Consider the following 27,001-nt stretch of genomic DNA (forward strand, 5'->3'; position numbering starts at 1 on the left):
CTGTACATCTGTACAGGGACTGATAGTCATCAGCTTGGCAAATAGCTATGCAGTAGCATGAATATGTTGACAGATAGACGTTTGACAACAATATGTATGCCATAACTACATGTCGGATTCCCTCACTAACATGTGCTGTACAGACGGTAGTCTACAGTTACATTCCACATGATGGACACAGCTCACATACCAGGGATACTACAGGGAGACCTGGGTGTTCAGCCATGCTCGCAGGTGTGCCTGTTGTCAATACTACATTAAGCACTCTGCTCTTGCCTGGGTTAGCACTGTCAACAGTAGTACTGCCATGATACACTACATGCCAGTGTGACAGCACATACCCTGGGCTACTACCCCTGTATGTAACACATTCACATGGATAACAGTGCTGTACAGGCCTCATATATGTCTGTGTCCCACACATAACACTCACACCCCTTGCTACTGTAATGACAGCACATAGGTGCATGTATTGTACATGGCATTACATACACTTACTACAGGTTATCAGACTGGGTGGTGTGTCTTGGTTACCAGGGCTATTCTATGCTTAGCAAGTATCAACATTGCTGCAATATAACAGCTAAGCTGATTTGTGCACTGGTAAGCGCTGCCTATTCTATGTAAGTGCCCGTACATTTACCCATAGCTCACTACTGCTAAGCTTCACCCAAACCTGCTTAAAGCAGCACAAAACTGCCTTAACCACTTTGTAACCGACAGCCCTTGCTCCGCCCAGCAACAAAATGAACAGCCCTTCCAGGTTTTGGACCCAAGACCCTTTACACTGAAATCACAACACTTAACCACTACGCCATGACCACTGTGAAGAAACCTGCTGTTTTACAAATATAGTTGTCAATACATATATTGAGTAGTATTGAACAATTGCTTTTAGTTCCTAAATTGTGTAGTCCTTGTTATTAATATGACTGTTGCATCACATATGTTGTTTTATTATAATGTGCACATAGAAGATACATATGGTGAGATACATCTGGGAGGATATACACAACCGTGACGTTTACTCATGACAGGAATATGGTCGTATACATATAATAGGTCTATATATGTCTACATGTACATACACATGTATACTCATACATATGTCTGTATACACATCCGTATAATGCTACATATATATGGCCATGTGTACATCTCTTCTTATGTGTATATATATATATATATATATATATATATATATATATATATATATATATATATATACACATATATATATATAATACATATATATATATATATATATATATATAGATAGATATATGTATATATAGATATATGTCTATATAACTATATATGTATGCACATCCTATTTGTACAGATATGCCTAGTTATGTTGATATATATGTAGATATCTGTAACTATATGTGCATGCATATCTATTCTGATATACCTACTACTGTCAAACCAAAAAATAGAGATGACAATGAACCAACACTAATTTAGAACACAAACAATTTACTGTGGAAGTCCAATAAAGGGAGAGAACATGAAAAAGGAATGTAATTTATTGTAAAAATCCCATACGATAACACACTAACGCTGAAAAAATCACAAATGCATTTTCGTTCAACACTTCATCAGATGTAATGATGAAATAACTTCAAAGAATTGATTAAATACCAGATTTGAATGGGTAGCTTGGAAAAAGAACCAATCAAAGCTTATAATTAATAAACATTAGGGCCAATCACCTTAAACTCATGAATATGTATATTTAAAATGTAAAGCATATAAAACCATGTGAATTTAAAACTCTAAAATCAGACCATAAAAACCTTAATTAATAATGAAGTTATACTGTATGTGATGCACAAAAAACCATGTATAAAAATCATCATTAAATCAATATATATTATTGATAAATAATACAAACATTAAATATACTATAATAAAAGCAATAAAAAGTGATCCATAAATGTCCTCTAGGGGACAATAATGTCAATTACAACTTAGTAGATCTTATTTTTAATACAGGAAGAATGGAAAGCATATCATTCAACCCAGGATATTTTGTGGCTTCTAATACTATTTGCCAATAAAGCTCACGATACTCAAGTTTTGTTTCCCACATGGCCTCTCTGATTTCTTTTGGAACTACCTCCAAAACAAAAAATAAAAAAAAAAAAAACTTGTGAACATATTAACTTGTGATGAAAAAGAGCATTATTTGTATTTGCCTTGCTTATTTCATACATATGTTCATAAATACGAGTTTTTAATTTTCTTTCTGTCTTACCAATATAAAATGAATTACATATCCTGCACAAAGCCAAGTACACTATTCCACTCGTATTACAATTGGCAAAATACCTACTCGTAAGAATTCTATCTCTGCTCTTTATTTCCAGTGAAGTCGTATTAATAATATGGGAGCACTGGGAACATGCACCACATTTGAACGTCCCTACCCTTGTGCTATTAAAATGTGACATAGAAGAACTTCCAAATTCAAAGAGGTTTTTGAAATTCCTTTCTTTTCTATATATAAATGTTAAAGAATTCTTAAAGAGAGGTCCCAGGTCTGAAATTTCCTTAAATTTCCCCCATTCTTTAATAATGTTTTTTCTAATAATACCAGCATCTCCATTGAAATTCAAAACATATGCATCATTCCATTCATTGGATGTATCTGACTGGTTGGAAGAACCTCCTAGGGGGACCAACGGGGCATCCACTCCCAAAATTGGGCAAATCTACCTAATCTGCCCTCTTTGACCTCTGTTGTAACTTGCTCTATTAAATGAATGGGGTAACCTCTCTCCTTAAACATATCACCTACAAACTCACACTCTCCATTAAAATCATTGTAATTGGACGTCATACGACTAATCCTAATGAGTTGACCTTTTATAAGATTCTTTTTCTGAAAAAAAAAGGGTGACCTCTAGAAAAATGTAAGTAGGAATTTGAAAAGGTACTATTTTTATGTACTCTTGAAACAAACCTACCATTGTCTTTTGTAATGTGTACATCTAAATAGGTGAGTTTGTGTGTGTTAGAACAGAGTAAATTCTAAAAATTGTGCTGTACTTTTTAAATATTTAAGGAAATCCTTAAACTTTTCTGAACTACCTGTCCAAAAGATAACAATATCATCCAAAAAATGTTTATAAAGGGACCAACAAGTATTAAATTCACTATTCAACACATATGTGTTTTCCCACCAATTCAAAATAATGTTAGCATATGTAGGGGCACATTTGGCCCCCATGGCCACACCTTTGGTTTGTTTGTAAAATTCTCCCTCGTAAAACATATAGTTATTTTTTAAGATGAGCTCCATTAGTGTTAAGCAAGTATTAAAATCATTATTAGAAAAATGACCATATGTGCTCATTGCTGGCTCCAACCATTGGAGACCTGTATCATGAAGGATACTACCAAACAAGTCAACTATATCAAGTGTAATAAATGTTATTTTTTCATTATATAAGTCAGATTTTAAATGTCTGAGAAAATCCCAAGAATCTTTAAGAACTGCTGGTCCCCAAAAAGATAAATCTTTTAACTTAACATCAACAAACTTGGCTAAGAGGGCTGTAATAGAGCCTTCAGACGATACAATTAACCGAAGTGGTGGATCTAAAGAGTATTTATGGACCTTAGGAATACCGAACACAGAAGAAACCCTGGGATTTTTATTGTATAAGAAATTAAATATGTCCAAACTAATAGAACCCTCCAGAAGTAAATCATTTAGCATACGGTGGATTCTGGAATGAGCTATGTTGACTTCATTAATGGAAGCCCTTGAATATTTGCAAATATCACCAAGTTGTTCTTTTACTTTGAACTCTTAAATAATACCCTCCATCAAAGCAGTTCCACCTCCTTTATCATGTTGCATGATTCTGATAGAATGATCATTTTCAAGTAACTCTGAAAGACTTGTCTCATCCTTGGAAAGGTTGGAGTAAACTCTATGCTTGTTTATTTCTTTCCTGATTTCTCTCTCTGCTATGATCTCAACATTTTTTTAATTGAGGATGTAGGGGTGGATTAAAAATACTTTTTTTCTTTAATGGAGTAAAAAATGAATTGTTGGGTTGATTATTAAAAAATAGGGCTAAATTGCTTTTTCTAAGAAAAAGTTTAAAATCAATAATAGCTCTTGGAATATTAGCCTTCCTTAAAGGAATGAATTTAAAGCCCTTAGAAAATAAATTGAAATGTTGGGTGGAAATAGGAAGAGTACTATAATTATGAATTTTGTAACCTTTGTAGGTGTAGACTCTACCTTGATTTATAATACCTTCAGGGTCTTCTGTAGTCAATTTCAAAGGTCCTAAGCCAAAATCTTTTGTTATCAAATGTTCTGGTACCTGAAACATTTCAAGCTCAGATTGTAAGCACCTCGATTCCAGGCTTTCCCCCTCAGATTCCCTCTGTAGTTGCTGTAATTGTATTAGACCTGTTGTTTGTTCCTGATCCTGTCTGATCTCCGAGGGGGGGGGTGTTCTAAAGGGAAGCCCCTAACACTGGTATCCTGACCTTCCCTCAGCTCACCTCCCTCTAAGGCAAAGCTGTTTTCAACACCCCTGTATATAGATTCCTTCAATCTCTGATAGGGTCTAGGTTTTGGATAGGCTGTACCCTCCTTATACTCCTTAACATCCCTTTCAAGTTTACCTTCCTTTCTTTGAACATTGTTAGCACATTTCTTGGCACCATAGTTGAAAATATCGTGATATTTAACTGTTTCACTTTCAACAGTAAATAATAAGTTGTTCAAAATACAGTCATTAGTTTTTTCTATTTCTTTCATCAAAAACGCTTTTCCCTATCATTTACATCCATGATGGCCCTAATAATTTCCAACCAAAACACCAACGGCCAATGATTGCAATACAAAGATACTGATGTCTGGAATGAAAATCAAATATTGTATTTATTAAGTATACATATTATAAATATCTCCAAACCGGTTTCGGCTATCCAGCCTTCATCAGTGGGTAAATTTTACCTCCAAAGAGAATAGTCATTATTTATACTCATCCCCAACCAATAGAAAACATGGTATAGCCCAGCATAATGGTTAAAGTGCAATGTAATATTACTAACATAAAAGTTTTTCTTAACTATATTATTGAATATATAGACATTAATAAACAAAATTAGCAGAAGAACATGAGACAATATATAATGTAATAAATTAATGAAACAGAAAGGAATTATATAAATAACACAAATATGCAATTTTATATAAACAATAACATAAAATGAATCATAACTGCCAAGTGTAACTCCACCTGGGGGGCATATCCCATAAGCTTCATACAATGTATAGAATATATTAGGTATTGTAATATATAAGAAAACAAATATATTATGAATAAAATATAAAGAATTTGTTAATGAGCATATACGTCTATGTATATGTAAGACATACCATATATGAACATGAAATCTGAGAGGACATATGTCCTCTCCAATACTCTAGTTTTACATATAATGTAAAATTCCTTCATACCCAATGGAGTAACCTGGTATGTACAATGATTAATCAGAAAGCATGTTCCACAAATAATAGATATACACTTACGTTGAAGTTGATTATGAGCATATTTAGGCTTCAGAAAAAGATGAACCCACAGCTACTAATAGCTGGTGGATTCACCAAATAAACATGTCATCTCCAGGCTTTTTACAAATTATCATTGTGACCTGGGGGGAATAATGGCCCAAGGTTAATGATCCAATATTTTTCCTTATGATTTAAAATAGTGTACCAACCCTGTTGGTTACTTCTGTCCCCTGTGATTCTATCTATGATCATAAACATGAACTTAGCATTAGTATGTTTCATGGTATGTCTGTATAAAGCATTAGTTTCTTTTTTATTACGAATGTCACTTTTGTGTTCAGTCATTTTAATTCTAAGTGAGCGAGAGGTCTGGCCCACATAAAAGGCTGAGCATTGGCAGTTGGCTAAGTAAACAATCCAACTACTACTACAGTTACCAAACACCCTTAAATTATACACTCTGTTGGTGTTGGCACTGGTAAATTCTTTGTTTACTTACATTTGAGCATGAACCACAATGTCCACATGGGAAAGTGCCCAAATGTTTGTCTCCAGTTATCGTCATTTGCTGATATATTGCAGCCCCCCTCTCCTTATGTTTGTAATGAGAAAATAGACCACCCAATGTTTTTCCACACCTAAAAGAAAACATCCATTTGGGACCTAAAAGTTTTCTGAGTTCCTCATTTGCCAAAAATATATTCCAATGGGTGTCCATAATGTTTCTTATACCATTGTGATTCCGTCCATATGTAGTCACAAACCTAATAGTGGGTTCTTCCAATGTGGCTGCTCATTTCTTGTATTGTAATAATGTGTTTCTGTCTTGAGTGTTTGACCATTCACTTGCTATGAGTACATCTGATTCTCTATATCCCCTATCCATAAATCTGTTGTAAAGATCTAATCTGGCGTGTTCAAAATCTTGTTCTGATGAGCTAATACTCTTGATACACATGAATTGGGATTTCGGTATATTCCGGATGGTGTGGCGTGGATGCATACTCGAGGCATGGAGCAGAGTGTTGTACTGTGGATATTTACGATAGGACCTAGTATTCAAAGTATGATCTTCATTCCTATATACTGTGGCATCCAGAAAATCAATAGTGTCGTGATTTGATGTTACAGTAAACTCAATGCCCCATATGTTTCCATTCAAATATTCCCCAACTTCCTGTAGGTATGCCTGGTCTGCCCGCCACACCATCCAACAATCATCCAAATACCTATGCCAGATGTCAATCTCCACCATGTACAGGTTATGGAGGGGATCATAGATCATACATTCTTCAAAAAAGGCCATGAATAGATCTGCATATATGGGAGCAAAGGATGCTCCCATAGCAGTACCCTGTAGTTGCCAATAACACTCTCCCTGGAAATAGAAAACATTTTTGTTAAGTACGTGTTCTGCCATACATACCAATAATGTATTAAATCCAGGTGGATATAAGGCCAAATGTTCCAGCCAATACTGTAGAGCCTGAAGTCCCACCCAATGTGGTATGCTTGTGTACAAGGATTTCATGTCCAGTGTACACATTAGCCAGCTTTGCTCCAATTGTATATCCTGTATAATTTGAAGAAAGTGTGTTATGTCCCGTAATCTGGCTCTGACAGAAGTAAGTAGGGGTTTCAAGTATTGTTTAAGAAAAGCTGATAGAGGTTCAGTTAGGGAACCAATGCCTGACACAATTGGTCTTCCCGGGGGGGCTGAAAGGGATTTATGAATCTTAAGAAGTAAATAGAGTATTTGTTTTTGAGGGTCCATAACAGTTAGATGTTTCACAGTGTTTTTAGTAATAATACCTTCCTCCTCTGCTTGGTTTAGAAAAGTGTCGATTTTCTTCTTAAATACTGGAGTGGGATCAATAGGCATATACATGTAACACAGAGTATTGGCAAGTTGTCCCCTGCCTTCATTCAAATAATATCCCATATTCATAACCACTACTGCACCTCCTTTATCAGCTGGTAGAATAGCAATATTATGATTGTTCCTTAATTGGTCCATTGCAACCTTTTCAGATGGAGATATGTTTTGGCCCATAATACATGACACCCTATGTGGGAAATGTAGATCTCTGAGTACCGATTGAAGGAATATGGAGACATGTTTATTCATAGGTGGTTGGAATTCAGATTTATGAAATCTGAATTCCTCAGATTTTTGAGAGGTTTTTGTCTGTAAAAAATAATTTGAGATTAAGGTTACGACAAAAAGATAACACATCATTGACTATATTGTATTAATCAGAGAAAAAAACAGGTATAAAACCAAGACCTTTATTAAGTAATTTTTCTTGTTCATTTGTAAGTGTTACATCTGATAAATTCAACACATTTTGATAGATGTTATCAGTTATTTCAGAAGTGTCTGTATTAACCCTTCCACAGAGTTTGTTCTTGTACCCATGCTTGTGTTTGCGGCCTCCCCACCGCCTCTTTCCATGTCTAAAGGGTGTGCTGCATTAGATTTCTTACGGCTAGGGGATTCCCAATAACTACTACTATCGTTGTCCATATAGGAGGATTCCTCCCCTGATGTGCTGATGAAAGACCTATCATTGGTCTTAAGAATCGATCTAGGTCTCTTTCTGGGCCTATTGTTTGCTGTCCCCCTACCGGTGTCTGTAAATCTAACAGATCTAGAGGTTTCAAATGGACGACCCCTTTGGTAATCAGAAATGTCCCTATTGAATTTTCAAATTTTTCTTTCTTTGGTCTGTTTTTCAAAAATGGCCAAATCCTTTGAGAGTTTATTTACAGAGGTAGCATACATAGGTAGGGACTCATACTTTTTACATTCCTCACAACAGGTTTTCACCTCAGTTAGATTGATGTCAACCATCCTTTCATAGTACGAAGTAAGTATCTTAACAAACATCATAGAAGCCTGCTGTAATGCTAGGTTCCATTCCTTAGTTAGCCTGTCCTCCGGCCTGCCAACTAAGGGTTGTAAACGAATTCTCAGGCCTCTAGGGGTTATTTCCCTATTTATGTTTGCTCAAAACAATCTTAGATGCCAAATATTTGCTCTTAAATTCTTCAGGCCCTTATTCAATTTATTGAAGGCCATATCACATCCATTAGATGGATTTGTTAAGGAGCCATTCTGATTATTGCCTGGTATGTTGTCTATCCCAAAGATTCCAATGTCATCCCTATCGGCACATAATCCATGAAGAATGTTCTCCAAATCCATATCTATTGGTGTTAAAAGAGCAAAAAACTAATTGAGAATCCAATAGTATTTTAAGGATAAACTAAAAAGTAATCCTGATCAAACAAAGTATTAGAATTGGCCCTTTAGGAATACCAATATTCCATATTCTTGTATGAGAATTGTAAGGACATTTCTGATATCAAAATGGGCGTGTCTATATTATTCTAAATTCCAAATCCTAAGTCACCAATATTATACCGACACCAATCTGAGGACAGCAACTCAATAAATTCAAAACCTGAAAGAAACACCAGATCCATCTATTCATACACAAATCAAAGTATCTCAACTGTCCAATAAGATCTGAAGAGATATTTCAGAGTCCAAATGATCCTTTATGTAGTAACACACAAAATGAAGCTATTTCTGATAACACAGGTTATGAATATTATTGATTTAACATTTACCATCAATTTTGTGCTACTTTTGTTAGTATAACTTAAGGTCTCTGTTCTTCAAGTGAAATGTGAACTTGGTATTTTGATTGTTAATGGTTGGGCCGAGCATACCATACTTGCAAAGCATAGAGTTTCTCCTAATAATTTCCAAGCCACATTTATCAAAAGCTTTAATCAAATCCGTGTAAAATTCAGAACCTTCCTGTACCCTATTCGGGTACTTACAAACTCTCAGCCCCTTAGGGACTATTTTACATTTCAAACATTCATTAAGATATGCATTATCACAGTCAATATTTTTGTATTTATCCAACAAAAAATGTAACTTGTCCAAATTCTCCCTGTAAGTCAGGGTTTTGACATCGGTTTTACTTGAGAATGATTTGTTGTTAAAATCATAGTTCTTCTTTAAAATATCATTAAAACTTAAACAAGAATTGTTTTTATGTAAGTCACCTTGTTTTCCGTTGGAATTATGAGCGGTTACTGCAGGCTCACTCCCCTGTGAATCACCCACTTGTTGCTGTGTTAATAAAATAATGGGTAGTCCAATGGAGTCGTTGGGCATCACTTGGTTAAGCTGTGAAGAACGTTGTATGGCATTAAGCACGTTCAATAATCCTTGCCTTGGTTGAGTTTGAAACATTCCCTGGTTCCCTGGATCACATGAAACCAGTGTAACTATTGAATGGCAGGCAGGCATTTACAGCTCAACCAATTGAGAAAGCTGCCCGATCATTTTATGTAACTCACCCCTTTCACCTGCTGTACACTCCTTGTCAGTCTCAACCCTTGGAACTTCTGACATCTCAAAAGTAAAACCAAAAACAAAAAAAATAGAGATGACAGCGAACCAACACTAACTTAGAACACAAACAATTCCCTGTGGATATGTAGATATCCATACGTATATGTGCATATGTATCTCTGTCTGTATATATGTAGACATGTATTGCTCTGTATATGTATATATCTGGGTGTTTATATGTATAAATATATATATATATGTGTGTGTGTGTGTGTGTGTGTGTGTGTTTGTGTGTGTGTGTGTGTGTGTGTGTGTGTGTGTGTGTGTGTGTGTGTGTGTGTGTACATATCCATATCCATCTATATATGTCGATATGCATATGTGTATATATCTATACAGATATCAGGATAATTATATATACATATATTTCACCATATCCTGAACATGGAGTGTAGCCCTACCTCAGCCCCTGTAGTCCCAACTCTGTAGTGCAAGGGGATGTCAGGTGTGTATAGCAGGTATATCTGTAGACTATTGCTACTGTAATAGGGATTGTCTTCACAGATATGGTGTGTGTGGGAGGTCACATCTGCTTTTAAAATGTATGCCATCGGCTACTGACATGCATCCTAAGGACATCATAGTACAGTACCACTGCTAGCACGTCATGCTCCTGTAGACTACAGCAGAGATATTGGCTAATATATGTGAACATTCTGACAAACTCTGGACAGTCCAGAGGTGTACACAGAACCTCTTAATGCAAGACATGTGGACCAAGCCTGACAATGTGGATGTTAACAGCCATGTAGATGGGTATAACACGTAATGACTGGTATACATTTGCCCCCATAGGTTATGCATTCACACACCCTTGTCTGTCCTGACACATAATAACGACTGGTACAGAGGTGTCATGGCCACATACTACCCACTAGATATTGACATACATCTGTACAACATTACACTGCTCTGTATGGCATACATGACTGTTAAGGCAGGACCAGCAGCAGTACATCTGGCAAGTATCTGGACATTACATCTCACTGGGTATATATACTAAGCTGCTAGGCATGTAACAAAGCACTGTGCAGGCTACAGGCAGACTGGCTCAACACTGGCCTACATTTCCTATGGGGGGATGCACATGTACCTGCATATATAACAGGCTCTACAAGCATGTCACAGCACAGAGTAAGATACATAGTGTGAAAGTGCATAACCACAGCCAATATGAACACAGCCACTGCCATGCATGGTAAGCTAGGGTTATATTACAGTATATGGACTATTTGTTCAACACCATTCTTATATATGCCACTCACACACTAACCCTACATATACTGGGCCACTACACAGTGTGGTCTGATGCCTGTCTGTGGTATGGGACATGTGTGTGTATGGCCCTATGAACATGTAAGCCGATAGAGTAACATATAGTGGAGCAGCATATAACATCAGATAGAATGGGACCAAGAACAATGACATCTACCACAGTCTGTGCACAGGCCAAAGTACATATTATCAATACACACACTGTCAACATTCACCTTACGTACATAGACATCAGTACTGTACACACAACAACAGAATGTCCAGGTGATGTCATCAGATATAACCCCTACTATACATAACATGTGTAGCAGTCTGATACCTCACGGGCTTGTTATCAGTTATGATGTCACTAATTAGGGTGCACAGCACATATGCACCTCTTACTGCATGACATATGTACAAAGGTTTACAGAGTTGTGGCTGGAGGCACATACACAGGGCCAATATTGACATGTTGCTGTGATAACCTCATACATTTACTGTTGTAACAGGGTTTGTTGCAACATATGTCCTATGAGGGATATGAAGTCAGTAACTCTCATGGCTGTCACCATCTACAGACTGTAATCTTCACACTACCTTTTGCAGTCCACAGATAGGTGTCCTGTGGGCAACACATGAAACAAAAGGCACCACACACTGCCCAGTCTGCAGATGACCCTACAGATGGGGTTCCCTCATCAACATAGCACTGACATGGCAGTTATTAAAACATGTAGGGCAGCCATATCCACACACACCCTGTTAAACCAACATTACTCCAAATGCAGTATAGCAGCACTTACAGTCTGTAGTCAGGTCAGGCACATCCCCCTCCTGTGTGTTGCCCTGTTTCCACAGTGTATGTTGATAGAGGTAAATCCCCAATCCATCTGAGATGGTGTTTGCCAAACAGCAGAATGAGTTCCTGATCACAGTGAATGAAAAGGCCCAACACCAACATGATGTTCCTATATATTGGAGTGTGTTTCCATGCAATTGGCAATGGGAATGTTACCACTGCTGTTCCACATGCAATCAGCTAGAGAAGGGCTGCAATTTGTGCAGAGGCCATCAGCTGATCATGAGCATCAATTAAAATACACATGCTGCTGCCTAAGCAAAGCAGGTGTAGGTCTCCATATCCACCAGAGAGGGAGTGAGAGAGGCAGACAGAGGCAAAGTAAAGTCAGTGAGGGGTGGGAGAGTAAAACCTAAGCATGTTTGTGTCACATACCTACCAGCACAGGGTATCAAACCCCTGATGACTATGTAGTGCTATCACATTTCTATGCAGTTATCAGATGTGCCACATAGGTTACATGTTGAGTAGCCCTCAAAACTGATATGTGATGGTGAGTGACATCTGCAACAGGGATATGGTAGCTATACGGTAGGTGTAGTACACAAGCCTGTCCACATGAACAGGTGCCAGTATCAACACAGCCACACTCTCACAGGGACACACACACATTGACACATATGGCAGGGCCAGGAATACAACTCATCACTAGTGAGATTGCCACAACACATTACTGTGCAGGTGTCACATGCACCACAGGGGTCATACAGAGGTTATATGGGCAAAGGGTATGTGGAGGTGTTTTACATTAGACAGCATGCTTCAGTATGCCAATAGGGGTTGTAGTGAGTGTGAATGTGATCATACGCATCATACAACACACACACACACACACACACACACACACACACACACACACACACACACGGTGCCAGTACTAACATGCATGGGTGCATTGCTTCACAGGTGTGTAGTGGTCGACTGTGCAAGACAGCTATACAAGGCTAGGTGATGGGTATACCTTGGCATCAACCCACATGACAGTGGTCTACATTGTGGCTCAGGGGTGTAGTTTTGGATTTCCCCACATAGGTGGGTATTGTATTCACCATCCAGTCACCTGGGTGACTATTGTGTGTGGCCAATTCTGTGCATTGCTTGCCATGTATGTGTTCCTTAGTCCATGACATGGACGGTGTCTGGGATGTGCACACCTCCAACATGCATGTACAGTGACATGTGGAACTGTACCTGGGGTGTCTGGCCCATGTTGTATACACAGATTATCATCAGATGTGCCAGTCCTGGCCTCATGTGGCAGTAACTGGTAATGGACATCAGGTTTACCCTGCACCTACATTGATAGCATGATACCGGCATTCCCTGGTGTCAGTGGCATCTGTCCATACAGGGTATGTTTTCAGGCATGGTATGTCCTTTGTGGGCAACATTTGATGGCACCACAGGTGTTGCAGGTGTCCAGTGGGGTACATGGGGAAGGTGTACTGTCGGCATGTAAGTGCCTATTGGACAGATGGGACAGGGTGCCATGCCCTCTGTAGCCCACTGCGATCACACCATGTTACTATCAGTGGGCATTATGCAGGGTACTACCAACATAGCGGCTGTTGCCTAGGCAAGTGTGTGTGTGTATGAGACATGGGTTGAGAGTGTTCTCTGGGTAATACTAGGGTTGCTAACTTTGTTTTCCCGGCCTTGATGTCACATATAGGGGTATGGATTTGCACCCCAGCTTCTATGCTCTTTACATCTGTTATCCCTGTATGGTGAACATTGTGATATATACTAGGGCCACCATATAAGAAATTTGCAAAACCCACTCCACAATGAGCCCAGTTGTTACACACTCACAACCACCTCCACACAGGATATGAGTTACAAACACACACACACACACACACACACACACACACACACACACACACACACACACACACACACACACACACATGTCATGCCTGGGATTAGAACTCCTACCTAAAGAGTTTATTACACTACAGCACTACGCAGTTATAGGACGTGCCACAGAGATTACTGGAGTACTCCTTCCCCAAATATGTATTTCACAGTGAATGACATCAGCAGGATTGCCAAAGTAGGGAATTTGAATTGTAGTGAGTGTGGCTAGGCTAAAATGCATTGCTCCCTACACAGACATTGAAACACACACAAAACATCCACAACTGCCATGTGTGGGAATAGAACCCATACCAGCATTCTATATCACACTACAGCATGAATAGGATGCACCACGGGGATTACTGGAGTACGTCTTCCTCAAAGGTGTATTTCACAATGAATGACATCAGCAGGATTGCCAAAGTAGGGCATTTGAATTGTAATTAGTGTGGCTAGGCTAAAATGCATTGCTCCCTACACAGACATTGAAACACACACACAAAACATCCACAACCGACATGTGTGGGACTATAACCCTTACCAGAGTTTTATATCACACTACAGCATGAAGCTGTTATAGGACGCACCACAGGGATTACTGGAGTACTCCTTCCCCAAAGGTGTATTTCACAATGAATGACATCAGCAGGATTGCCAAAGTAGGGCATTTGAATTGTAGTGAGTGTGGTTAGGCTAAAATGCATTGCTAAAACCAACTGGCTAAAATCCAGGAACTTTAATAGATGTATCCAAAAGAGTGGTAAGCGCTTTCACAGTGACCACACTGCTTCATCAGACGTCTGATGAAGCAGTCTGGTCACCATGAAAGTGCTTACCACTCTTTTGGATACATCTATTAAAGTTCCTGGATTTTAGCCAGTTGGTTTGGTATTTTTTCATTTATTTTATTCTTATTTTTGTCTTACCAACCTTTATCCTGCTACCATATATATTTTTTTGCTAAAATGCATTGCTCCCTACACACACACACACACACACACACACACACACACACACACACAGTTGCTATGTCTGGGATTAGAACTCCTACTTAACTAGTTCATCACACTACAGCAGTACACAGTTATAGGACGCAGCATGGAGATTACTGGGATACAGCTTTCCAAAAGGTGTATTTCACAGTGTATGACATCAGCAACCTTGACAAAGTAGGGCAATTGAATTGTAGTGAGTGTGACTAGCCTAAAAAGCATTGCTCTCTGCACAGACGGTGACACACACACACACACACACACACACACACACACACACACACAGTTGCCATGTCTGGGATTAGAACTCCTACCTAAATAGTTTATCACACTACAGCAGTACGCAGTTATAGGACGTGACGCAGAGATTACTGGGCTATACCTTTCCGAAAGGTATATTTCACAGTGTATGTCATCAGCAGCCTTGACAAAGTAGGGCATTTGAATTGTAGTAAGTGTGACTAGCCTAAAAAGCATTGCTCTCTAGACAGACACCCACACACACACACACACACACACACACACACACACACACACACACACACACACACACACACACACACACACAGTTGCCATGTCTGGGATTAGAAATCCTACCTAACTAGTTTATCACACTACAGCAGTACACAGTTAATGGAAGTGCCACAGAGATTATTGGTCTACACATTTCACAAGGGTGTATTTCAAAGTGAATGACCTCAGCAGGCTTGTCATAGTATGGTTATGGGGAGGGCAGTGTGTGTGCATGGGCCATAATCCATTCATCTAGAGGTTGACACACCACATGCGGGCACACGCAGGGTTTTATTCCACAGGTACATGTAAACAGCTGTTGGATTACTACTTCCTTGTACAGTCATGTTGCACAGCTAGCACTTGCACCACATAGTCCGTAATGCCAGATACCAGTGGATAAGGTCTACAGTGAGTGACATCTGAACTTCATGTGGTTGTAGCCATTTGGCTGTGTGCTGGGTGGGACAGGCCTCATAATGGATGGCCCCTTGTGACAGTCACTCTCTTCTGCACATCTGTGTACATCTACTTTTGGCTTATTTCAGTGTGTTGTCCTTGGGTATATGCCTGTATTCCTATCCAGTGTGTGTGCAAAGCATGAATGCTGCATACTGAGGAGTGCCTGCACTAACGTCTGCAACTGCCAGATATGTCTGGTCCACTGTTGTTTGCAGACATGGCCTTCATTTGTTTAATTGTGTGAGCATGCCCTGTATGACCTTTCGGTATGTTGTTGGCTGACATTGCCTTCATTTCTCTAAGTGTGTGAGCATGCCCAATATGCCCTTCTGTAATGAATGTGTCGATCGATTCCAGGTAGCTTGTACTGCAGTGCAGACCTTTGTGTTGTACACCTACAGGTAGCATACTGTTTCTGCAGGGTATCCATCGATCATTTGGCAGGTAGCTTGTACTGCAGTGCAGACCTTTGTGTTGTACACCTACAGGTAGCATACTGTTTCTGCAGGGTATCCATCGATCATTTGGCAATATGGAGACAAACTGTGCAGGAGATAGTGTGTACTGTAGGTGATTGTGTCTGTGCTGCTTCAGCTGCATGGTACTGCTGTTAGCAGAGATATTCAGACATGTGTACTGTTATACACAGTGATGTTTTCTGTTCCCATGTACTGTCAGATGAACATTCTTGCTCACAGTGATGACTTGGGGGACAAGGGTGACTGCAGCAGTGTCCGGGATTGTGGGCAGACACCTACATATTCATGGTAAGTTATGCCATTCTGGAGAGGGAGCTGCAGACACTTGGTGCTAGGTTTGTGTATCCAGTTCAGCACCTTGGTACAGTGCTGGCAGAGGATCCCTTACTTGTCCACCCATCAACATGACAGTATGGCCTTATCTTGCTGTGGCAATGCCTCACAGCTGTACAGATTTGCACAGGTTAGCCAGAGGCAGAGGCCATGGGTCAGGACATTTACCCAATTGGCAGGTGTGTAGCCACCCATTTATGTGCTTGCAGCCAGGGATAGTGTGTGCACACAGCTTGGTGTCAGACCCTGCACATTCCATGCTGACCATGCTCCCACACCCCCCTCTGTTATTCTATTCTCTTCCATACATTATGCATACATTCTCTGATACTTTCCTAAAGGGTATCACCACATCACAGGTGTGTGTTAGTGTTGGTCCACAGTTCATGCAGTGGGACATTGTGGACATGTTACTGTGGTTTGTCCACATGGCCTTGCATATGGGTTATGTGGAGTGTGTTATGTTGTTATTTGGGTGTCCATGACAATATATGCATTGGCAGTACATGTGAGACATGGGCCTTTGGCAGACACCTGTGGGGCATTAGGTGTTGGTGCAGGCCAGATGTGCCAGGCCATTGCATTCTGTCAGTCCTACAATCCCAGACCACCATACAGTATATTCCCCTGGGGTGACAGGGTAGGTGTGATAGTTGTTCATGCCAATACCTTCTATCAGTCTTGATCAGGTGGTGTGGATGTTGGCAGAGTGCTAAGTACAGCTAGGGACACACCTGCATGGGGCACCTGCACTGCATGCTGCAGTCTTCCACTATTGCCATATACAGGTGGGGTCTTACTGTACCCATTCCCCACAGCAGGGATATTGGCAGAGATTTGCCTGTGGGTGGTGTTTGCATGGCTGGGTGCATGTGTGCTATGGACACTACTTGCATCTGACACACAGATATGCATGGGGCATTACAGTTATGCTGGCATGTGCAGGTACATCAGCTGATTCCCAATACCTCAGTCCTACCTCCTTTGTGATCTGCAGGTCTTCAGGCAAACATCACCAGTATCCTATACTACAGCTCTAGTTGCTGTGATGCATACCTATATGTACAAATCCAAGGGTCTCTCCATTTTTCAGTGACACAATATATACTGTATGTCTGGGGTACTTTCCCCTGCGTATTGCTTGTATATCTAGCCCAACAGCCATGCCATGTCAGTCTTTCAGATGGTGACACATATTACCACCATACATTTACAATGGCTTGCTGCTAGCGTGTGTTATAGTGGTGGGGATTGCCTTTGGAACTACAGTCGTGAGAGCTTGTCCCTGTCATCAGCATTAGTGGGCAATGGCTACCAGGTCTTACCTCAACATGGATACATACTGCATACTGACCACTCAAACACATTATGAAACACACACCATCCTAACATACGCAAACCTGCATATTGTGTAAATGCTACAACCTATCCTGCTACCTTGGCTACCTCTGGGCATCTGTGCTCCACTCATAGTATACCTACTCATACATGTTACTACATTTCTACACAGGATTGGGAGGGCACACCTGAGTGTCACTATATTTCTACACTGGATTGGGGGAAGGGGCAGACCTGTATGTTTCCACGTGTCTATATAGGTGTGTGGGGGGCACACCTGACTGTTACTACATTTCTACATAGGATTGTGGGGGGGGACACCTGACTGTTTCTACATTTCTACACCAGATTGGGGGGCACACCTGACTGTTACTACATTTCTATGCTGGATTGGGGGTAGGGGCACACCTGACTGTTTCTACATGTCTACATGGGAGTGGGGGGGCACACCTGACTGTTACTACATTTCTACATAGGGTTGTGGGGGGGGGACACCTGACTGTTTTTACATTTCTACACAGGACTGAGGGGCACACCTGACTGTTACTACATTTCTATACAGGATTGGGGGGGCACACCTGACTATTTCTACATTTCTACACATGATTGGGGGGGGCACACCTTACTGTTTCTACATTTCTACATAGGATGGGAGGGGCACACCTGGCACTTGCATACATTTGCTATGACTGTACTGGTATGTCAGGTACTCCATTTCATTCTGTATTCTAACCTATCATATGGACTAGAGGCATATCAGTGTACTACAGGTCTTTGGTTGTCCCACATATTAGTGTCTGACTTCCTACCCTTCAGAACTAACATCCCACTACCTGACCTGCTGGAGTCTGTCGGTGTAGGCCTGGTGGGGGGGTCACCCATAGGCATCATTCAGAGGCCATAGCACAGGCTCTGTTTGGGTTTGTCTACACCTGTCCTGTTGGCTGAGGCTGTTGTTGGGTATGTTAATCACCCTGACTGGTATGTGTGAGTCACATGGACACACGTTGCCCAGCACATTTCCTGCAGTGGATTTTGTCACCCTGTGTAGTAATGGTGACTACTGTGACTCCGGTATGTGTTACAGATGTCATGGTGCTACTATGGGTGTCTACTATCTGCTGCCATAACATTCAGCCACCCAATTCCCTTGCATGCTCACATCTATACCATAGATACAGGTAATGACACATTCTACTCCGTTTGGCAATTGGTAGGTTGATTGACTTACCTTGTGGGTGTGCCAGGATTGAAGATGGTGCTAGAGGGCTGCCTATGTTGGATGCACATAGTACACTCCCTATACATGGTTAAGAACAGGTAGTGTCATGTTTGGCATCCCTTTTACTGTATGTGCGAGTCAGAGAGAGGTGTCATTCCCTGGGTCCCTACTGTGTCAGTATATGTGCTATGCATTGCCTCTTTGCCAAGGCCAGGGCATACTGGGCATGCCTCCATCTGCCTACTGGGGCAGGCTCAGCTTGTTCCTCCTCCGAGTCACTCTGTGCCTGTGCAGGCCTTGGTATTGGTGGGGGACTGTGTGGCCCTGCCCCGTGCTGTTCCTCCTGCGGCTGTTTCTGCAGGATCATATTGTGTAGCATGGCACAAACCATAACAATTTGCGTACATGTAGCTGGTGAGTACTGCAAGCCTCCACCAGATGTGTCCAGACACAGGAACCGTAACTTGAACATCCCAAACACATGCATTATTATAAGTCTAGTCTGTACGTGTGCCTTATTATTATTCTTGTTCAGGTGTGTGTGCATTTCTGATGGGTGTCATCAGCCACGGCTCCAGTGTGCAACCAGCATCCCCCACTAGGTGACCATAAGGGATGTCCCCATTGGCAAATCTCTGGTACAGCTGCATCAGATGCCAAATGTGGGAATCGTGATAGCTTTCAGGGTAGCCAGCACACACATTCATTATAATGCCCTGGGCATTGCACATGACCTGGCAGTTGATGGAGGGGAGGCCCCTGCTGTTGATGTAGGCCCTACCCTGATCACTGAGTGGTGCTTTGATGCATATGTGCATGCAGTCTATAGCAACCACTACCTCAGGGTATACTGCTATTTGGTGGAAGAGACACATATTGCTGGCCAACACCTCACGGGTGTTGAGGAAATATATGTGCTCACTGGCATGTGCTGACATGGTATCCAGGAACTAGTGGAATACTTTGTATGCTGATGCCTGTGAGATTCCCATGATATCCCCAGTTAAGCTTTGGGAGGTACCTGTGGCTAGTATTCCTAGGCCTACACATACCTTGGTATCCACTGGGATGGGTTCCCTTCGGTCAGTTCGGTGTGTCAGGCGTGGCCGGCATAGCTCAACAATTTGCTGTAGGAGGTCCATGTCCACCCTATAGTGCTCCACTATCTTCAGCTCATGTAGCCCCTGGTAGGTTACCCTGGCTCTGTGCACTCTTCTCCATCTCCTCACTATGGGTTGATCGGCAGCATTCACATCCTCACCACTCTCAACCTCTTGCACATGTTGTTCTATGTTGCCTGCTGCAGCCCCTATCATTTTGTAGTTTTGTTTGCTAAAAGTTCCCTGCTTGTATACACCGGTGGTGTAGAGTATGGGAAAAAACAGAGCGGAAGGTGTTTGCATAGTTTATAGTACTGTTCTTGGCTGGCTGGTCTGCTGCCTGTGTAATTGGCTGATTCTGATACATTTCACCTACCAGCTTTACTAGTTCTCCTTGATTACCTTCCTACTGCTGTTTTCCCTTCCCATTGCCTTCCTGTTTAAGCCTGGGGGTGCGCCCTGCTAACAGAGTGCTCAAATGTGCAGAGAGCTGCTATTTCCTGGTTTAACTTTTTTTTTTCCTTTAAAACCCGCTTAGGCAATGTAAAGAGTGCTATGCAGACTCAAACATCCCCTTGCTTAGCTATGCTTAGCTTGGAGCAAACCAGAGCCACAGGGCTCCAATCCATTTACAGTATGCCTGACACACCCCCTATGATGTCAGCTAACTCCTAGGCTTGCACCAAGCTATTTCTGCTCTTACACTGTTGGGAACTGACAAGCATGCTAGGGAAAACTGGGATTCACTATCATTCCCCTCATTTGCATAGGATTGCCTGCTAATACATAGTTACATGTCTCACACTGAGCCCCCCCCCCCTTAGCAACCACTACTCACTGGCCATGTTGTCTTCTGTCTGCCATTGACTTTAATGGCAGAAAAGTGATTTCAATTAGAATGCTTATTTTAGGTTTATTTTCTTATTTTCCCCCGATCCCATTTGCAAGCCACTGCCCTATGCTTAAACAGCCGAGGTTGGTTAAAAAAATAAAAGTTGATTGTTTTTATTTTTTAAGCTGTTTGCAATGCCAGTGGCCTTATACTTGGCCATTGGCATGCTTCCTGACTGATATGCAGCCTTTATTTGGAGCTGTCACGGCTCCATTTTGGATTTTGCAGAAATGTACTCGGTTACTGAGTACATTTCTGCAGATTATACTAGTCCTGCATGGCCGGTTTCAAGCTTTCTGGATCAAAATTCACCTCATTTGCAGGGATTTCTTCTGAAAATGGGGTGATATGCATACAGGGGCTTAGTCCGTGCAGGACTAGTGCAGGAGCACTCATGCATGCCCCTGCAGGCTATTCCTGGATTGCACGGCAGACATATTGCCTGCTAGAGCTCCTGCACTAATCCTGCACACCGTGCAAGGTTTGCAGAATCTGTGTGTGTGTGCGCGCGTGTGTGTGCGCGTGTGTGTGTGTGCGCGTGTGTGTGTGCGCGTGTGTGTGTGTGTGTGTGTGTGTGTGTGTGTGTGTGTGTGTGTGTGTGTGTGTGTGTGTGTGTGTGTGTGTGTGTGTGTGTGTGTGTGTGTGTGTCCATGTTTAAGTGTGCAGGTGCCCAGGATAGGATTACTTTCCTTGGTTTGTGTGCACTGCATATTGGGATATGTTCTGTCTCCCCCACAACCCTGAACATGTATTAGACAAATAACACTGCAATAAGAGCTAGAAAATCCAGTGCTTATTTATCTGTGAGTCTATTACTAGCTGAACAAAGTAATTGTTGCAAACAGTATCTTACCACAATGTGCTGAATCTGCTGTTTTCTCTACAAGCAGAAATTTTCAATAGATAGATAGATAGACAGATAGATAGATAGATAGACAGATAGTGTGGAATGGTACAATATGGTATAACATAACAAGTCAGCTAAAAGAAGTGACAGAAACCCAAGGGTTAAATTGCCTGTTGGAAGTTCCTAAGATGGAGTTGGTCTGACCTGCATGCAGGAAATCCCCAAGATCGGGTCTCTGTGCAGTGTACAAAGAGGTCTAGAGCTAAATACTCTTAGATACTAGAAATGGCAGATCACTAGTATCACGCAGTGAAAGTACAGTGCATCATAATGGTTAGGGGAGTCAGGAAAGAGGCTATTGGAAGACAGCCTGTGCAGAGGGAGGAAATGAAGCATCAGTGAAAAATGGGTCCACATAAATTACATTAAAAGACAGCCTAAAAGTAACACAAGAAGAGGTACAGAATGCCTAGAAAAAATAACTGCAGTTGAAGAAACTCCAGTGGCAAAGAAGATTAAGCTGGAAGTAAAGTCTTCAATAAGAGTGAGTAACCTGGGCCAACAGAATATGGCCAGAGTATTTGTTATTTCTTGAAGCATTAAAAGCAGTAAACCACTGACAGATCTAAGTACATTTACCATGCATTGTGAATTTCTAAAATGCTTTTATTAGTAGAGATTAACTTATACAAAAAAAGTATTTTAAGTTCAAATGTTTCCAATAAGACTGACTGATGTATGTGTATGATACATGCCCAATAATGGAGAAATATAGTTGAAATGCATGTGATATTTGACTTAATGATCCCAGCATCCTACACTGGTGGGTAATTTTGCTAAAATTCAACTTCTGCTACAAAAACACAGTAAAATTGCATGGAAAATGATTCTCACTTGTGAGTCCGGCAAAAGTGGATTATGGAGTGCATACTGAAATGGAAGTGAGAGAGCTGTCATTCCAAAGATACTTTATTGAATATGTTCCTAAATGAGTGCTGGATCAATGGTGCATTTCAAAGAAGTGCTGTGGAATGTGGTTACAGATGGTGAAGATTACTTTCACTGGGTTATATTCTGTAAACCCGAAGTAAAATGTATATAATAAGTGCTGTCTGCTAAGTTGTGCTGAACACAATTCATAGGTTCATAGGTTCATAGGACAACACTAGGCTATTGGCCTGGAGGCCCTTATAAGCCTAGCCAAGAATTTCACCCATGTTCCCACAAAGTCAGCACCTGTTTTCCCTTTCCAGCAGGGACACAGGTGGGATCCAAGGGGTATGTTTTCTGTTTCTCATCCAGTTGTCCAGGTTCCTCTTAAAGAGGGCTAATCAGGTACTCTGCTTGATATGGAAAGGAAGTCTATTCCACAGATGGGGAAGTCATTGGGACACAAATCTTATCCCACCAACAAGTTCTATTAATGTCACAGATCATCTTGAGACCTTATGTGCGGGTTGTACAAGTGGAGTTTGACTTATGGATATGCAGCAACTCCATCAAGGCTGAGTCTGAGACAGCCTTATATGCCAGACACAGGTCACCCCTGAGCAGTCTCTATGACACTGAGTAGAGGGACAGGGCTTTTAGCCTGTCTGTATAGTATAGGTGTTTGAGACTCTGGATTTTCCTAGTCAGGAACTTCTGTGGTCTCTCCAACTGCTGCATGTGCTTGTCAAGGAAGTGAGTATTGTACTCGATAATGGGTCTGATAAGGGGGAGTACAGGGATGTTATGATCTCCTTGTTCCTGGATGAAATACCTTTACTTATGATGTGGGCCATATAGAAAGCCTTCCATGCCACAGAGGCAACATGGTGGTCAAAAGTCAGGTTGCTATCAACCTGGGTGCCCAGGTCCCGCACGACTGATTGCATACCTAGTACATTGTTATTAATGTGATAATTAGTGGGGGACACCTTTTTCCCCAAAGGGTATAATGAAGCATTTTTGGCATTCAGTTTGAGACCATGCTTCTGGCACCAGTCATTAGTTTGGTTAAAGCCCTCTTGGAGAATGTTCACATCACTAGGGGAATTTATGACAGTGCCCAGCTTGCAGTCATCTGCAAACTTGGTCAGCCACAGACCACTGGTTTTGGCTTGCACCTCAGAAAAGTATATCCCAAACAGAAGAGGCCCCAAGACCAATCCTTGGGGTACGTTGCTTGTTATGGGTCTACTACTAGAGGTGGCTTCCCCTATTTTGACTGATTGGTTTCTATCAGTGAGCCATTTAGCTACCCAACTGGTAACATGTGGGTTGATGCCTGGCTGTTAGAGTTTATCTATTATGGCCAAGTGGGCAATAGTGTACCATTTAAACTGATTAAGAGGCAGCCTGGTATATTTTTAGGCCTCACTGAAGCCATGTTTTTAGCTTTGGACAGCACAGTGACAACCTGTTCTTTGGCTAGGTCAAGGTAGGTGGTGTGCACTGTCTTGCCCTCATCCATGGCTTTGGTGACTGTTTCTAAGAAGGTGATCATGTTTAACAGGCATGAACTCCCTTTGACAAAACCAAACTGTGTGGGATCAAGCATTTGGAGGTTGCCAATGTCCTTGTTTATAAGGTTCATGATAATGCATTCATGGCCTTGAAGATAAGACTAGTTAGACTGATGAACCTATAATTGCCTGGATCAGTGGATGCTCAATCTTTGTACAGAGGGATGACAGTGGCTGTCCTCCATTCTGCTGGGACGAAGCCAGTGCACAGGCTTTGGTTGAATAGGGTGCCTAGTCTCTCTCCAATGCTCAAATTATTTATTTATTTGTTTGCTTTTTGTTTACTGGAAAAGTCCAGCTGGGCAGCAAAGCCCATTTTCAGTGGAGGCCCAGGTAACCCCAGAAACAGACGCTGGAGGTTGAAGTATATGCAATAATTATTAGCCTACGCTGAAAAGAAGTGCGTGAGGAGCAGTGACTTAATGTTTTAGCTAAGACATACGAATGTCCTAAAAAGTTACTTAACAAAATTAGACACACTGAGTTTATTGAACTAATATAATATTGTTGGAAAAATGTATTTGTAGCAATACAAAGCATCTGTTCAAAAAGTACACTGCAAGAAACTGCTGCGGTATACGAAACTAGTTAGCACCGTAACATTCTTTTGAATGATCATGTTGTAAAAATTAGTTTAATGAAGAAAAACAAAACAAAAAAAAAAGTTAAAAAGGAACAGTGCTGTTTCTGAAAAACATTGTTAAACCTGCATTTAGTAGGGAACTCTGTGTGAAGGCAAGTGTACTGGAAAGTAGACATCAAATCAAATAAATGTGCAGTGTATAAAAACACTCTCAAATCATGCAGTTTTACTTAGGTGCTGTCTGAACTGTATTTATCAAATGAGCATTAATTAGTAAGACACTTGTGGTAAAGTGTATTGAACTGTTAATGCTGACTGTAATATGTCAAAGAAAAATAATAATTCTGTGTCCATATGAGGACTTCAGTGTCCAGTGTTTAATATTTCAAACTCAGGACCTTAGAAAGACATTACTTGAGTTTGCCAAGAATCATCAAATAACTATAAACACCTGAATCAAACCATTTGTCAAAAATACACTTAAATTCCGCAAGAATTCAAGTTCCACTAATATTAAGAGGAAGTCTATTCTAAACCTTACCACATCTTCCTTGGAATGATCTACATCCTAAATTAATATTACAGACAGGGTTACTCCCCATCAAACAGTTGTTTAAAGCCAATGAATATACTCTCAATTCCATACCAATTTCTGATGCCAAGACTTTATCTATATATTTATATATTAATATTAAGGCCCCTCTGATCAGTTTATAAGTAATACAATGATAGCCTAGCCAGTCTTTTTTCACATTGTAGCTTTTTAACCTTATAAATGTGCTTAGTGTAATATCTTTGAATTCTTTCCAGTCTCCAGTATTGTGAACAGTTACAGACACAGGCTGTACAAACCATCCAACAGCAGGTTTTATGATTACTTTATAAATTGACAATAACCCTCCTTCATCCCTGCTGGATATACTTCTTAAGAAGTCTTACATGATTACATAGCACTTTCTGGCTACAGTATGTATATTTTCCCCATAAGCAACTGTCTACAGTTATCCCTAAGTCCTTGATCTCTTCTTCTCTGCTAATATAACAGTATTTATGGCATATGGTTAACATGGATTATTTTTAACAAAGTGTAGGGCCTTTGTTTTTCTGGTGTTAATATCCATATAAATATTTTAACACTTATATAGCTTGTGAACAGAACGTTTCTGTCTTTCTAGATTAGAAACTTAATTTGCTATAGTTCCAGTTTAGTGTCATCTGCAAATTTTCTAGTCTACATATCCTTAATTACCAAAAAGTCAGATACAAATAATGTAGACAATACAGGTCCCTACATTGACCCTTATGGTATTCCATCCAAAACTAGTGGACCCTAGAAATAACTTCCTCCGTTTTTACTTTAAAATATCTATTATTTATCCAGTTAGATACAGATTATATAATGGTCCCATTAATAGTGACGTTATACATCAGCTTAATAATTTCACTATGTGGGACTGAGTAAAACACTATTTTAAGTCCATATAGACTACATCAACAGACTTTCCCATATCAAGATCTTCCCATATGTATTAGGAAAATTTTATCTAGTTTGGTAAGCATGATTTTCCTTGCAAAAAGCATGCTGGTAAATGTTTGAACCAGGTATTAGCATCTGAGTCATTAAAGTTCATGCTATTCTCAAAACATTTACCAGCAATGTATGTCAAGCTTATGGAATGATAGTTATCCCTCCCTTAAATATAGGCACTACAGATGCTATTTTTCAGACTTTGTGAACAAATCCTGTCTCTAATGTCCTCAGAAAAAGTCAGTG

This window comes from Protopterus annectens, chromosome 6.part0, assembly GCF_019279795.1.
Source record: "Protopterus annectens isolate FY-2018-M chromosome 6.part0, PAN1.0, whole genome shotgun sequence".
Taxonomy (NCBI): Eukaryota; Metazoa; Chordata; order Ceratodontiformes; family Protopteridae; genus Protopterus; species Protopterus annectens.